This window comes from Pristis pectinata, chromosome 27 (assembly GCF_009764475.1).
Source record: "Pristis pectinata isolate sPriPec2 chromosome 27, sPriPec2.1.pri, whole genome shotgun sequence".
NCBI lineage: Eukaryota > Metazoa > Chordata > Chondrichthyes > Rhinopristiformes > Pristidae > Pristis > Pristis pectinata.
In genome coordinates this window covers 12,784,804-12,797,772 of record NC_067431.1, presented here as the reverse complement: position 1 = coordinate 12,797,772, position 12,969 = coordinate 12,784,804, and the positions used below count along the sequence as shown (strand labels likewise).

Sequence of the window (12,969 nt, the reverse complement as noted above, 5' to 3'; positions counted from 1 at the left end):
CATTTTTTGCCACAACCCCCATGCCTTGGGTCTACATAGCGAGATTTCCTTCACTGAAGGACATTTGTGTGCCAATTAATTTTTAAAAACAATCCAGTAGTTTCATGGTTACTGTTAAAGAGAGATTTGTAATTTTTAAAAGCATGGTCCCTTGCTGTTAAAGCAGAATTGCTGAACTGAACTATATCGTGATTGTGATCAATGAGAAAGAGGACGAAATTGATATGGGAAAACCTGGCAGTGTTGCTTTATAATGATATAAGCAGATTTAAGCAAACTTGTATTCCAACACACTTAAAGTTATCTAATTCCAATCACAGCAAGATGATCTTCAATGTATGAGTGAGAGTTAATATTTTGCATTGTTTCTAAAAATATATTGAAATCGTAACTCTCATTTTGAGCACATTAATTTATTGTGTTCCTGTAATATTCAGTTTTACATTTTCCAGGGGTGCAAAAACACTGAATAAATGCTGATGGCATCTGCTATTTATATTCTACACTCTGGACAATGTGCAAAGCTTATGACTGAGTCAACTGGGACTCAGACTTGTTTAGCCCCAAGTGATTAGTCAGGACAAGCTCACTAAAATGAGGAAGGGAAGGAAAGTGGCAAATTGGGCTTGAACCACCTTAAGCCCACAACGTACTATGTCATTTGTTAGGTGATAATTGTAGCCTGCATATTGGAAGACTAGAAATGTTCTGGTGTTCAATAGTCCTGGTCGGAGTAAACTCGTTCTGATACTTTCCAAGGCCTTCTTTACAGTGTCACTCCTAAAACCAGCAAGAATGAAAACACATTTAGAAATGATTGCAGCAAAAAAATCTGAAAATATAATATACCATGGTTAGAGTTAAGTGAAGCTGCTGTGGCAAAGCAACTCATCTCAATGGGTTCCAGACCAGGACCCAAGTTTGAAGGATACATTTATAGAATTCCACTATTCCTGGAGTTTACTATATCTTTTATTTAATGGTTAAACAAATGCATGGTACTTATTTAATACCTTTGGCTCAACAGAGGTGCAATTCAGTTAGAAACTCGATTGTGATCTTAAATAAAGGCAGTGAGGAGTGAATGATTTACAGTGAGATGTCAGATAAAAAAAACTGCCAGTAAATAAACAACGACAAATGTTAAAGGGATTGTCAACAAATGAGCATTCAATTGAGAAATGTAATCCATCTGTGGTTAACTGAGGAGTTAAGAGTAGTATTAGACTAAAAGGGGAGGAATACAATGATTCCAAAAAGTGGTAGTAATCCTGAAGATTGACAAGAGTCTTAGGATCAAGCAACTGATGACCAAAAGAAATGGGAAAAAAAGGAACAGGCAGAAACTGAGAGCACACTAGTAAGGAATAAAGACTGAAGACTCTAAGATCTTCAGTAAGTATGTAAAGAGGTAGAGAGTAACAATATATGGATACCTTAGATCCAGAGACAGGAGAAATTATAATGCACTAAATAGTTTGTATTTGTTTTCATAATGAAAGATATAATAAATCTGCCAAGAATCTTATGACAATGAGGAACAAATTAATTAACTGTAGTGAAAAGAAGATGTTAGAGAAATTAAGAAAACTAAAAGTTGACAAATTGCTTGATAACCTATATGCTGCTGTTCTTAAAGAGAAGGCTGCAGATAGAAAAGATTCATTGGCAAGATTCCCTAGATTCCAGAACAGAATGAGCAGATTAGATGGTAGTAAATATTACATTGCTTTTACAGAAAGGTGGGAGAAATAAAATAAGAAACCACAAACTAGTTAGACTAGTTATTACTGATGCTGGAATCTATTAAGGCTGTGGTAGCAAGCACATAGAACATTATGAAATGATTAGGCAGAGACAATATGGTTTATGACAGGGAAATTAAATTTGATTTTTTAAAGGTGTAACTAACACGGTAGATCAAGTGAATAGAATATATATAAACATTTATTTTAAAAGCATTTGACAAGGTGCAATACAAAATTTTGTTACATAAACTCAGAGCCCTCAGTTATGTGTAATGTATTAGCAAGGGTAGATGTGAAAGGAGAGAAAACAGTGTTTAATGAGTAAAAGTATGAAGTCATTTGCTTTGGTAGCCTCGGTCTTGGAGTCAAAGGGCATATACTTCCATGTTAATATATATTCATACACCATAGATTTTAATGAGAAAGACTGGTCTATATTTAATGAAGTTTAAAAGAATGAGAGGTGAGCTGACGGAAACACAATAGATTCTGAAAGGGAACAAGAGGGTAGATGCAGAGAGGTAGTTTCCCCTGGACAGAGATTCAAGAACCAGTGAGCATAATTTCGGCATGTAGTCAACATTTAGGACTGAGCTGAGGTGACATTTCCTTGGAATTATTTACCTCAGAGGGCTGTAAATCAACATTCAGCATATTATTAACTGAGCTCAACAGATTTTTGGAAGGGTGGATCTAGAGATCTGGAAAGCTGGTCCAAAAGTTGTCGAAAGTGAAGAATTAGTCATAATATTGTGTGACGGAGCAGGCTTGTGGGTTGTATGACCTACTCTTGCTTCTATTTCTAATGTTCTCATAACCCATAGATTTGTTACGAGTGCATCACAGATAAACATTTTGTTCTTCATCTCTCACACTATAATAACCCCGCACTAAAATAACAGCAACTAGTTGGATAGCTATCAATATGTCAAGAAACTACAGCATTTTTTTCCTCTTTCCCTCTGTGCAACTACTATCCTTACTTAAAAAACAAAAACTGCAAAAGCTGGAAATCTGAGATAAAAACAAGATAATAAAACACTCAGTTGGTTAGACAGCATCTGTGGAAAGAGAAACAGAGTTAATGTTTCAAATTAAAGACCCTTCATCGGCTGATTCAGTTTGAAGACTTTTCATTTTTGACCCGAATCTTCAACTCTGTTTCTCTTTATACAGATGCTGCCTGACCTTCTGAGTGTTTCCAGTACTTTGTTTTTATTTCACCTTTCCTCACTTCCATGACAGTCTGTATATACTAATAATTGTTTGCATAATTTCATGGAGATCCAAGAACACTATTTTCTTGAATGGTCTAGTTATTCGAATGTAGTAATATATGTATTGTTTATTCATTAAGCTGTGAAAGTATTCTCTGGAAAAGTAGTTGCCTGCTCCAAGTATTTGCAATGATGGACACAACGAAAATGTTTCACATGCGGGCAAGTCCAAAACTAGGGCTTATAACTGTAAGATAGCCATTGATAAATCCGATATGGAATTCTACTTGGAATGGGAAATTTGTCACCAGAGTAGGAAACAGCTTTGATTCATTTAAGCTGGTTAAGCACATGATGAAGAAAGCAGTGGAAGAGTTGAGGTTTAATGAAAAAGGAAGGAATGATGCTTATATTAGGATTATTAATGACATCTTCTGTTGGATAAAATAGCCTATTCCTTGATTATAAATAATTTGTACATTTATCAAAATTCAGTCAGCCATAGTGGAACATCTGAATACCAAGTGAATATTTAAAAACAAGAATAACTATGTTAGTGTCAACAAAGTTTTGAGTTATTTTGAGCTTTCAGGCCTTTTTCATACATCATGACATTATAAAGTCTTATGATGCATGAAAGCTAATTGAAATTAGAGTGATATACTTAGAATAATCTAATTCACTCCAACCTAATTTAAATTTCATATCTTACACTTTTTATTCACCTTTGCTACCTCACGTGAATGATGTTTACAGTATAAATTGATTGATTTGTCTCAGGTCTACTGTGACCACTGTACATTGGATGGAACTTTCCATCATTTACTGAGAATATAGTTCTATCTCCAAGTCACTCCATTTATATCTGCTGAATGCTCTTTTATTGACTTCATATTTGTTCCTTACAAAGCTGTTAAACAGGATTTTGTTTTGCTTGTTTACTTTCTGATTATTTTGCTCTCACTTCATGAGATTTATGAGTATGTTGCCAGGACTCGAGGGCCTGAGTTATAGGGAAAGGTTGGGCAGGCTTGGAAGATAGGAGACTGAAGTGTGACCTTAAAGAGGTGTACAAAATCATAGACAGGGTGAATGCACAAAGTCTTTTTCCCAGGAAAAGGGAACTAAAAACTAGAGGGACCTGAGGGGCAACTTCTTCACGCAGGGGGTGGTGCGTATATAGAACAAGCTGCCAGGGAAAGTAGTTGATGCAGGTAAAATAACAACATTTAAAAGACATTTGGATATGGATAGGAAAAGTTTAGAGGGAGGCCAAATCTGAGCAAATGGGACTAACTTAGGTGGGCACCTTGGTTGGCATGGACAAGTTGGGCTGAAGGGTCTGTTTCCATGCTGCAACTCCATGACTTTATCTTATCTTCAGTTTTATCACCCGACCAAATCACAGTTAATGGATGGTCTACACATGCTATTTTGTGAAAAATCTACCACTGTTCATAACCATTTAAGTGAAAATCACACTGTGATGCAGAGATCAGGATGAAAGGACAGTGAACTAGTTTTCCTTTTTTATTGGCTCTAGAATTCCTGAAGGTCCCTAGGGTGGAAAGTAGGGAAGGAGAGATATGGTGTTTGCACTCTAGTGACCCTGGAGAAATCAGTTGTGTATTCCACCCAGCTCTATTACTTCTCTGGGTTACAAGATGACTATTTTCAGACAATATTGAGGGTCTGAAGACTGAAGTTCACTGAAGGACAGAATTTTTCTCTTCTATTGGATGTTCAGACTTCAGGACCTCTAGCTGATATACCCCTGCTAAAATCTGAGGGGTCCATACCAAGTGGCCAGAAACCTGGTCAGCAACAGACCAAATGCAACACTTACTTTTACTGTGCTGGCACTTGGGACAAGATCCAGCCTGCAGATGGCCTACACAAGAGAATCCTAAAGCAAGAAAATCAACAGCCACGAGCCTGTTCAGGCATCACACTCTTTCCACTTCCGTGCACTGCAGAGATGGGGGAACATTAGGAATGAAGAAAACTGTGTATTTAAGAGCTAATGTTTTATGGAGAAATAAGATAAAGGCAGATGCTGGAATCTAGAGTAAAAAAAGACACTGCTGGAGGAACTCAGCCAGATCAGGCATCATCCACAGAGAGATGTAGACAGTTGATGTATAAGATCGAGACCCTTCATCTGGACTGAAAGATGTAGGAGAGTTGGCCTGTATAAAGATGTGAGGAGAAGGGGAATATCGAACCAAATATGGGAGGTGGGGAGGTCAGATGGAAACAGTAGGGGGAGGGGACCCAGTGGGAGGAGTGTGTGGGTAATGGGCAGATGGAGTGGTGGAGGAAGAGAAAGAAACAGGGTGATAGGGGGCTGTGAGTGGTTGGGAGGGGGTAGGAGGAACTGGGTAAATCAGGAGGAGAGAGAAAGGGGGCAGAGGGGGAGCAGGTTACCTGAAATTGGAGAATACAATGTTAATGCCATTGGGTTGTAGACTACCCAAGTGGAATATGAGGTGCTGTTCCTCTAGTTTGTGTAGTTTGAGAGGAACAATTTCCAGCTGCCCACCCCACCTCCCTAACTTGGCTCCATGCTGCACCTTCCTTTCCTATCAGATTCCATCACCTATCACCTACCAGCCTCTATCACTATTTGTACTCTTCCGTCCTCCACCTGCCTACCACCCCTCCTCAGCTGGACCTACCCATCGCCTGCCAGCTCTTGCTCCACCCCTTTGTCTCAGGTCTTTATACTGGCCACCTCCCCTCTATCTTTCAGTCCAGATGAAGGGTCTTGACTTGAAACAGCAACTGTCCCTCTAATGTCTTATACCATGCACTGTTATGATTAAGTTAGTTCTAATTATTTTCCCATACAGGAGGAAACAATGTGAACTCACTAAGTCATAACTTCATGAAAACCTCATGAAGTTCACAAATATTATTACAGGTTATGTTTGTGAACTTTATGAAGATTTCAATAGAAAGTGTTGAGAAGGTTATTTGATAACATCTTCAGTTATTCCAAACAAAATGATCATCGGAACTCTTCTTGGAATAAAATTACAGAACACTTTGAATTTATTTATTATTGTTCTAATCTCATTGGAACTGAAACTATATTTTGCATATGTACAGTCAAAGCTAAAGTACCAAATAATAAAAGAATGATTTGATGAGATAACTGGAAATCTCGTCCATTTGTTTGATTTGTTGTCATGTAATGAGTTCAGCTTCTTTATTGCTTTAGGTATCAGTATGCACGAACATGGATCAATACTAATCTGCTGATCTGATCAGGGCCTTGTCTAAGGGTAAGTTACCTCTCATTGATTACTGAATCGAGGTGAAGGTACATGAAAGATATGGTTATTAAGACACTCATGGAAGTGCTGAGACTCACTGTGATCATGAGCAGGAATGTGCTGGCTGTGACCAGCGGTTCTAAATGCCATTCAGCCATTGAAACTGGCAAGTCTTGGGCTAATGCACATGTGATGTGGAATGTGGACGTCCGGAACATGCTGACAGATTTGAGAGGTCAATAACTGGACCCAGTTTTGCTGGCATTCCCAAGCATTACGTTGGGGAATTCACACTTCAGATCTTTGTCAGATCAGACCTGATGAAGAATTCAAGACCCCATTGTTTTCAATGGGGATTCTAGGCCACAGATTTTGGGCACAGAGACAAAGATATTGTTTTAAGTTATTTGGTTTTTGTTTAATGTTTATTTTCAGTTATTACAAAGAGCTTTTGTATGTTCTAATTTAACTTTTCTGATTACTTACTACATTTTCTGATTACTTACTACAATTTACCTGACTTTAATCAGGTAAAATCAATTTTACCTGATTAAATACTGTTAAAATGAATATAAGCAAAACTCCATCCCCTCCACCTTTGCCTTCTGTCAGGGCTGTTTGCGGGCCATTGAATTTGGCCCTACATACAGTATACGGCTCAGGTAAGTTCCGGAATGTGGCACCACCTGACCCCATGCATACAGGGTTTAACGCCTCCATTCCAAATTTAGAATAAATACTTATAATGGATTAATTCAGGTGCATACCAGTTGCTGGAGGGAGAAGGCTCACATAGCAATGCCAAACGTGCAAAATTTGGAAGGGCTGAAAAAGAAAAGATGTTGTTCTGAAGGAACTGAGAGTTGGGGAAGAGCAGGAAACAGAATCTGAGCAGATATGTGTTCAAAAGTGGAAGAATGGTTTATTTGTTTGGTTGTATCCATAATTATTCTGCTAAAAGGTTCACGTATTTCATCCAGTATGAGGACCATCAGCAGTATTAATTGGCAGCAATTTATTTGTGTGTAGATCTCTTGGGTTTTCTGCTACTTGGCACCAAGTAATGACAGAAGATGTGAGCAAAGCAGAAATTTAAGATGAAAACCAAAGTGGTCAGAAAGGCATTGTTGCTTCATAATGGGCTCTATATAAGCATTAAAATGCTCTAGTTTTGTGTAGTCCAGCTTCCATTTCCTATTCAAAATATCAGTCATTTCCAAAATATCAGCAACCTGAAACTAGGTGAAAACGATTGCATCTTTCGAAGCCTTAATGTGTCAGACCTCATGAAGGAAGGGAAAAAAATAGTCATGCTGTTCTCAGGAACAATGGGAAAACTGTCTATTTTATGCCCTCTGTGATAGTGAGGGAGCCATAAATAGTTACAGGAAAATGGATGGTGGTCAGGGAGTTACCAGACCATAATTCATTAAACTGAACTGATCTGAGAATTTTACAGGTTGATTATTTATGATCAACGGTGGGACAGTGAAAGATTAAATTACTGTTCTGATCATTTATATTATTTATTTTATATCAGCTATATGTTTTTATTAAAAAAATTTCATCTAATTTCCAAACAGAAGTGTACCCCCAGGGCAGCGTTCCTCCAGGTGCTCCGGTTTCCTCCCACATTCCAAAGACGTGCGGGTTAGTAGGTTAACACGGGTGTAGTTGGGCGGCGTAGGCTTGTTGGGCCAGAAGGGCCTGTTACCGTGCTGTATAAATTCTATATTCTACAAAAGTGTGTTTGACTGGGGCGGGGGGGGGGGGTGGGAGGAGGGGGCGTTAATCATCAGCCTCTCAGTAAGGGCCAGAAACTTGCCTGTATTGGGAAATGGAATCTTTCTGACAAGCATCTAGACTTCATGGACCACGTGGAGCATTGGGTGCCAATTATAGGAGTAATATATAACTTTGACTGCAACAGCTTGACTGTATGTTATATGAACCATCTGATTTCTCTCTCCAGTGAAGTCAATGATGAGGAAAATTGGGTAGAGCGTATAACAATGTCAGTTCTGTGCCATGTCACAGTTGAATATTACTGCCAGTAAATACACGTCCATGTGAATTCATTTCTAGTTGCCACACCGATAGTTTCTGGCATCCTTCTTTTGAGTTTATCACCCAATGAATCCTAAAATTAATCATTTCTGTGCCTTTAATTTCCTTGTTGTAAGCTGTAGTTCGGATAACCCTGCATTACAGCACGGTAGTGCAGCAGTTAGCGTAACACTATTACAGCGTCAGCGACCCAGGTTCAATTCCGGCCACTGTCTGTAAGGAGTTTGTATGTTCTCCCTGTGACTGCATGGGTTTCCTCTGGGTGCTCCGGTTTCCTCCAACATTCCAAGGACGTACGGGTTAGGAAGTTGTGGGCATTCTATGTTGGCGCTGGAAATGTGGCAACACTTGCGGGCTGCTCCCAGAACACTCTATGCAAAGATGCATTTCACTATGTGTTTTGATGTATACGTGACTAATAAAGATATCTTATCTTATCTTACATTGAATTATCTCAAAAATACAGTCCCAAGGCAGGGTAGTTAGTCCAACAAGTCAAGATTATTGTTCTTGCTCCACACAAACCTCATCCCACACTTAGAGTGACATGGCAGCAGAGCATTTGGTTCAACTGCCTTCCAGCTCTAGGGATCCGAGTCCAGTCCTGACATTGAGTTCTGTCTGTATGCAATTTGCTCTTCCTCCCTATAACTATGTGGGTTTCCTTCCACATCCCAAAGATGTGGAGGTAAGTTAATTGGCGACTGTAAATTCTTGTAAGCAAGTGACAGAGAACCAAAGAGGAGTTAATAGATGTACATTAAGGAACAAGTTGCAAGGTTACGGGGGAGTGGGACGGTTGGGATTGCTCTATTGGGAGCTGGCACAGAGCCAATAGGCTCCTTCCGTGCTTTGCTAAGTTAGTAAGATCTAACCCTATCAGCATTTCCTTCTAATTCCTTTATTGCTTTTATTTCTCCAGCTTCCTTTAATGCCATGAATATTATTCACATCAACTGTTCCACGGTGGTGTGTTCCACTATCTGATCACTCTCCTGAATTCCTTTCCCAGGTGCTGAGGAGGATGATGATGTGCTGAGGTTTGAGTTAGCACACTTTGTTGGAGCAGAGTAAAGGAGCTTTACTTTGACGCTCGTTATACTTTGCTGAACCCATGAATGCTGCAGTGATGTGAATGGGTGATAAATAGACCAAAGCCTTCCACTTCAAACACCAACATCCATTACAATGCAGATTACAAAATTCACCCTTAACTATGATCAAATGCAACTAAAACTTTAGGATCAATTTTCCAAATCCATGCAAGAAATATGAAGCTTTGTATCATACCTGCTGATTCCTTGATATAGATCCAAAGTGGTGATTTAAAAAAAGGTGAAAGAATACTTACATTTATATAAGGCCTTGCAAAACTTCAGGCCATTCCAAAGAACTTCACAGCAGATGAACTATTCTTCTTGTTGTAACTTAGGAAACAACGCAGTCACTTTATACACAGCAAGTTCCCACAAGCAGCAATGTGATAATGGTCAGATAATCTGACTTTTTTTATTGATGTTGGTTAAACAATGCATATTGAGCAGAATCTTGGAAATACCTCCTCTCAGAAATAGTGTCAGTACTAAATTATACAAACTTTGTCCATTGTAATGTGCAAAGACTGATAAAATTTGAAGGAAGTGTAGCAGTGACATTCAATTGGGAAGGTGAAACTGTGATAACCTAGAGTTCTGATTTCTGGAGCAAAAGAAAACAATCAAACAGTTTCGCAGTATAACAAAGAGACACAATGGTAGTGTTGGGTTTCCTGCTGAACTGCTGAGACTGGGGAATGGTATATCATAAAGATATGAATCTGAAAGGAAAGATGTCAAGAAACAGGAAGGGAAACAAGGCATTGTGAATAAGTTGCCTTCTACTGACTGAACTTCAAGTTCAAGCTTTCGGAAGTAAAAGTCAGTTGTCTTTCTATTTAATGGTAATACAGATTTGATTTGGACATTTCTTGCCATTGTCAGCCATTGTTGATTTGCAATGCATGAATTCTTTCAGTTCCATGACACTGCACATTAGAGAATGGATGCAGTTTAAATGAAGTATTTTTGGCTTAAACTATCATTCAGCTGCAAGGCTGATGTATCATCCTAGCATGTAAAAAATAAACATTGACTTCATCACTTTACTGCCAACATTTAAAATTAAATTACAGTAATAATTACATCAGAATACTTTGGCACTATAAAAATAATATGTTTAAATAACACAAATACAATGTGTTCTTAAATCATTTTTAAAGATTAATGAGAAAAATCTACTGTAGTTCTGAAGGTCTTAGGAGGCGACATCCAAGATGAGATAAAAACCAAAGGCCTTGTGTTCACCACAGATGCCATACCTATAAATAGTTGAATCAATACTTGAAGCATCGTCTTTTTTTATTTGTACTTCTTCATTTTTGGAACATAGAACTATAGAAACAGAAGACTATTTGGCTTATTAAGGCTGTTTCAACACTCAATGACATCAGAACTGCTCTGTGACCCAACTCTAAATATCAGTGTCATATCCCTTGATATCCCAGATGAACAAAATAAAAATCAGTAAATCTGAGAGATAAAATTAATGGAGACCCAAGAGACTGTCGATGCTGGAATCTGGAGCAATAGATAAATCGTTGGAGGATCTCAGCAGGTCAAGCTGCATCTGTGAAGGCAAAGAAATGGACAGCGATTTGGGTCAGGATCCTGCATCAGGACCCCCAAGTTAAAATTAATGATTGCCTAGCATTGGTGGTCATTTGCTGAAGAGAGATCCATCTTTTTACCAGCATTTGTGGGAAGGTGTATTTCCTCACTTCACTCTTAAACAGCTTGTCTCTAAATTTTGGATCCCACATCCAACAGAAATTGCTTCTCTGCAGCTATCCCATTAGTTCCCCATGATATGTAGAAAATTTGGTTAAATTTCCTCTTAAGCTTGTAAGTTCCAGAGTACCTGCTTCTGTAATTACTGCACACACATAATTCAATCCTGAGACTCCATTTTCTTAAGTCCATTGTGCACTCCTCCCAAGCCCAATATAACCTACATAAGATGTGGTTCCCTAAATCTTCACAGTACCCCTAATGTAATCTTAACAAGGATTTGTCCAGCTATCACTGTTGTGGTCCTCAGATATAAAGGCCAGCATTCCATCAGTGTTTTTGAAAAGTTTTTATGCCTGTTTATGATATTAAAATGATTTCTGCACATCGGTCCCTCAAGTTTCTTTGGGCCCCACTACTTCTGATTTTTAAGCATTTAAAAATACTCCTTATTTCCTTTTTCTTATGTCCAGAGCAATGGCCTCACATTTAATCACACTAAAATTCATTTGCCACTTTTTTTTAACAAATCACTTCTTTTTTTTAATAGTATTTGGGCAGTTTGGCTTCGGGGTGACACTAATTACAAGTGAAACTGGTGGATTATTTTGGATCATGTGGTAATCTTCAACTCAATGCTTTCTTGTTCCATACTTATCAGCATCTTAAAGACCCATCCTAGCCACAATGTTCAACAATAGGGAGCAAATGTGAATGATCATTTCTTATGATACATGTTGATTCAGCTCATCAAATGCTTGTGAAATTAAATTTAATGTTCATATTGAACTATGATAGAAACATTTGAGAAAAAATTGTGCATATGAATAAATTGATAAGGATTTACAGAAATATATTTCAGCTTTTGAATATTCTATATAATGCATAGAAGATCCAATTGCAATATGTAACAAGGACAAACAGCATACAGAGATCTCTAGAAAGTATGAACCATGTGAAAAGTTAGTCAATTATTATCATCATCTTCGAATCCCTTCTTTAATCTCTTCCAGCCATTTATCCCTACAATTGTGGTCTATCTTGTTGGTTCTAATTTTAGATATACTTTTTTTTCTTTTCTGAATCCACTCATGACCAGTAGAGACTGGAAAAATATTTTCCCTTCCATTTCCTTCTTTACCAATCCAGCAATCTTTGCTTGAAGCAACCCACTCCCTGACCTCCTGAGTTGATCCTCTGTGACCAGCTGTTGGGAGACGCAGAAAGGAGAAAGAAGTAAAGTCACTAGTTAGCTGCCCTACCATCATTAAAGTGTTGGAACAGCTCACCCTGTGAATAATGGGCACGTCCACGTGGTAGTCAATCATTTCTTTGGTAGATTGAGGTTCTAAATGCACTCAGTTGGCTCCAATGGGCAGGCCATGTTGCTTGCATGTTGGACATAGACTCTTCAGAAACGGACATGTTTTTCTGAGCTTTGACACACGACAACATTTACTAGGTGGACAGTCGACAAAGGCAACGAATCAAGGATATTCTCAAACCCGCCTTGAAAATGAGCAACTTCCTCACCAACCCCTGACTACTCAAAACAAAGAAGGAGCATTCAGGATGGCATTGACAGCCTCAAGTTCATGTGTTGGGACTGCACAGAAACTCAGCACACATGGTGGGGGGTGGGCAGGGGAGTGCTCACTACCCCTCAAACTACGCACCTGCCAGCCCCAATTAATGCCCCACTAATGACTGCAGCAATGGAATGTCTGTTTGTTCTTCCTTTCAGTTAATTTCAGCAATTAACCATCCAAATTTAAGATGCATGAAGGGGCAATATGAATATTCAACACACAATTACTATTCAGATGATGGACAT

At 38.5% G+C, this 12,969-nt stretch overlaps 1 protein-coding gene across 8 annotated transcripts in view; it reads left to right on the top strand.

The window, feature by feature from the left end:
• LOC127583558 (galactosylgalactosylxylosylprotein 3-beta-glucuronosyltransferase 1) overlaps positions 1–12,969 on the top strand; it is a 174,720-nt gene that overhangs the window by 47,940 nt on the left and 113,811 nt on the right. For 5 of the 8 annotated variants that reach the window (XM_052039671.1, XM_052039663.1, XM_052039667.1 and 2 more), the window contains exon 2: positions 6,189–6,252. The exons of the other annotated variants lie outside the window; for them this stretch is intronic. The gene's annotated coding sequence lies outside the window, so the exon portion shown is untranslated. The remainder of the gene's footprint in view (positions 1–6,188; positions 6,253–12,969) is intronic. 8 annotated transcript variants of the gene reach the window in all.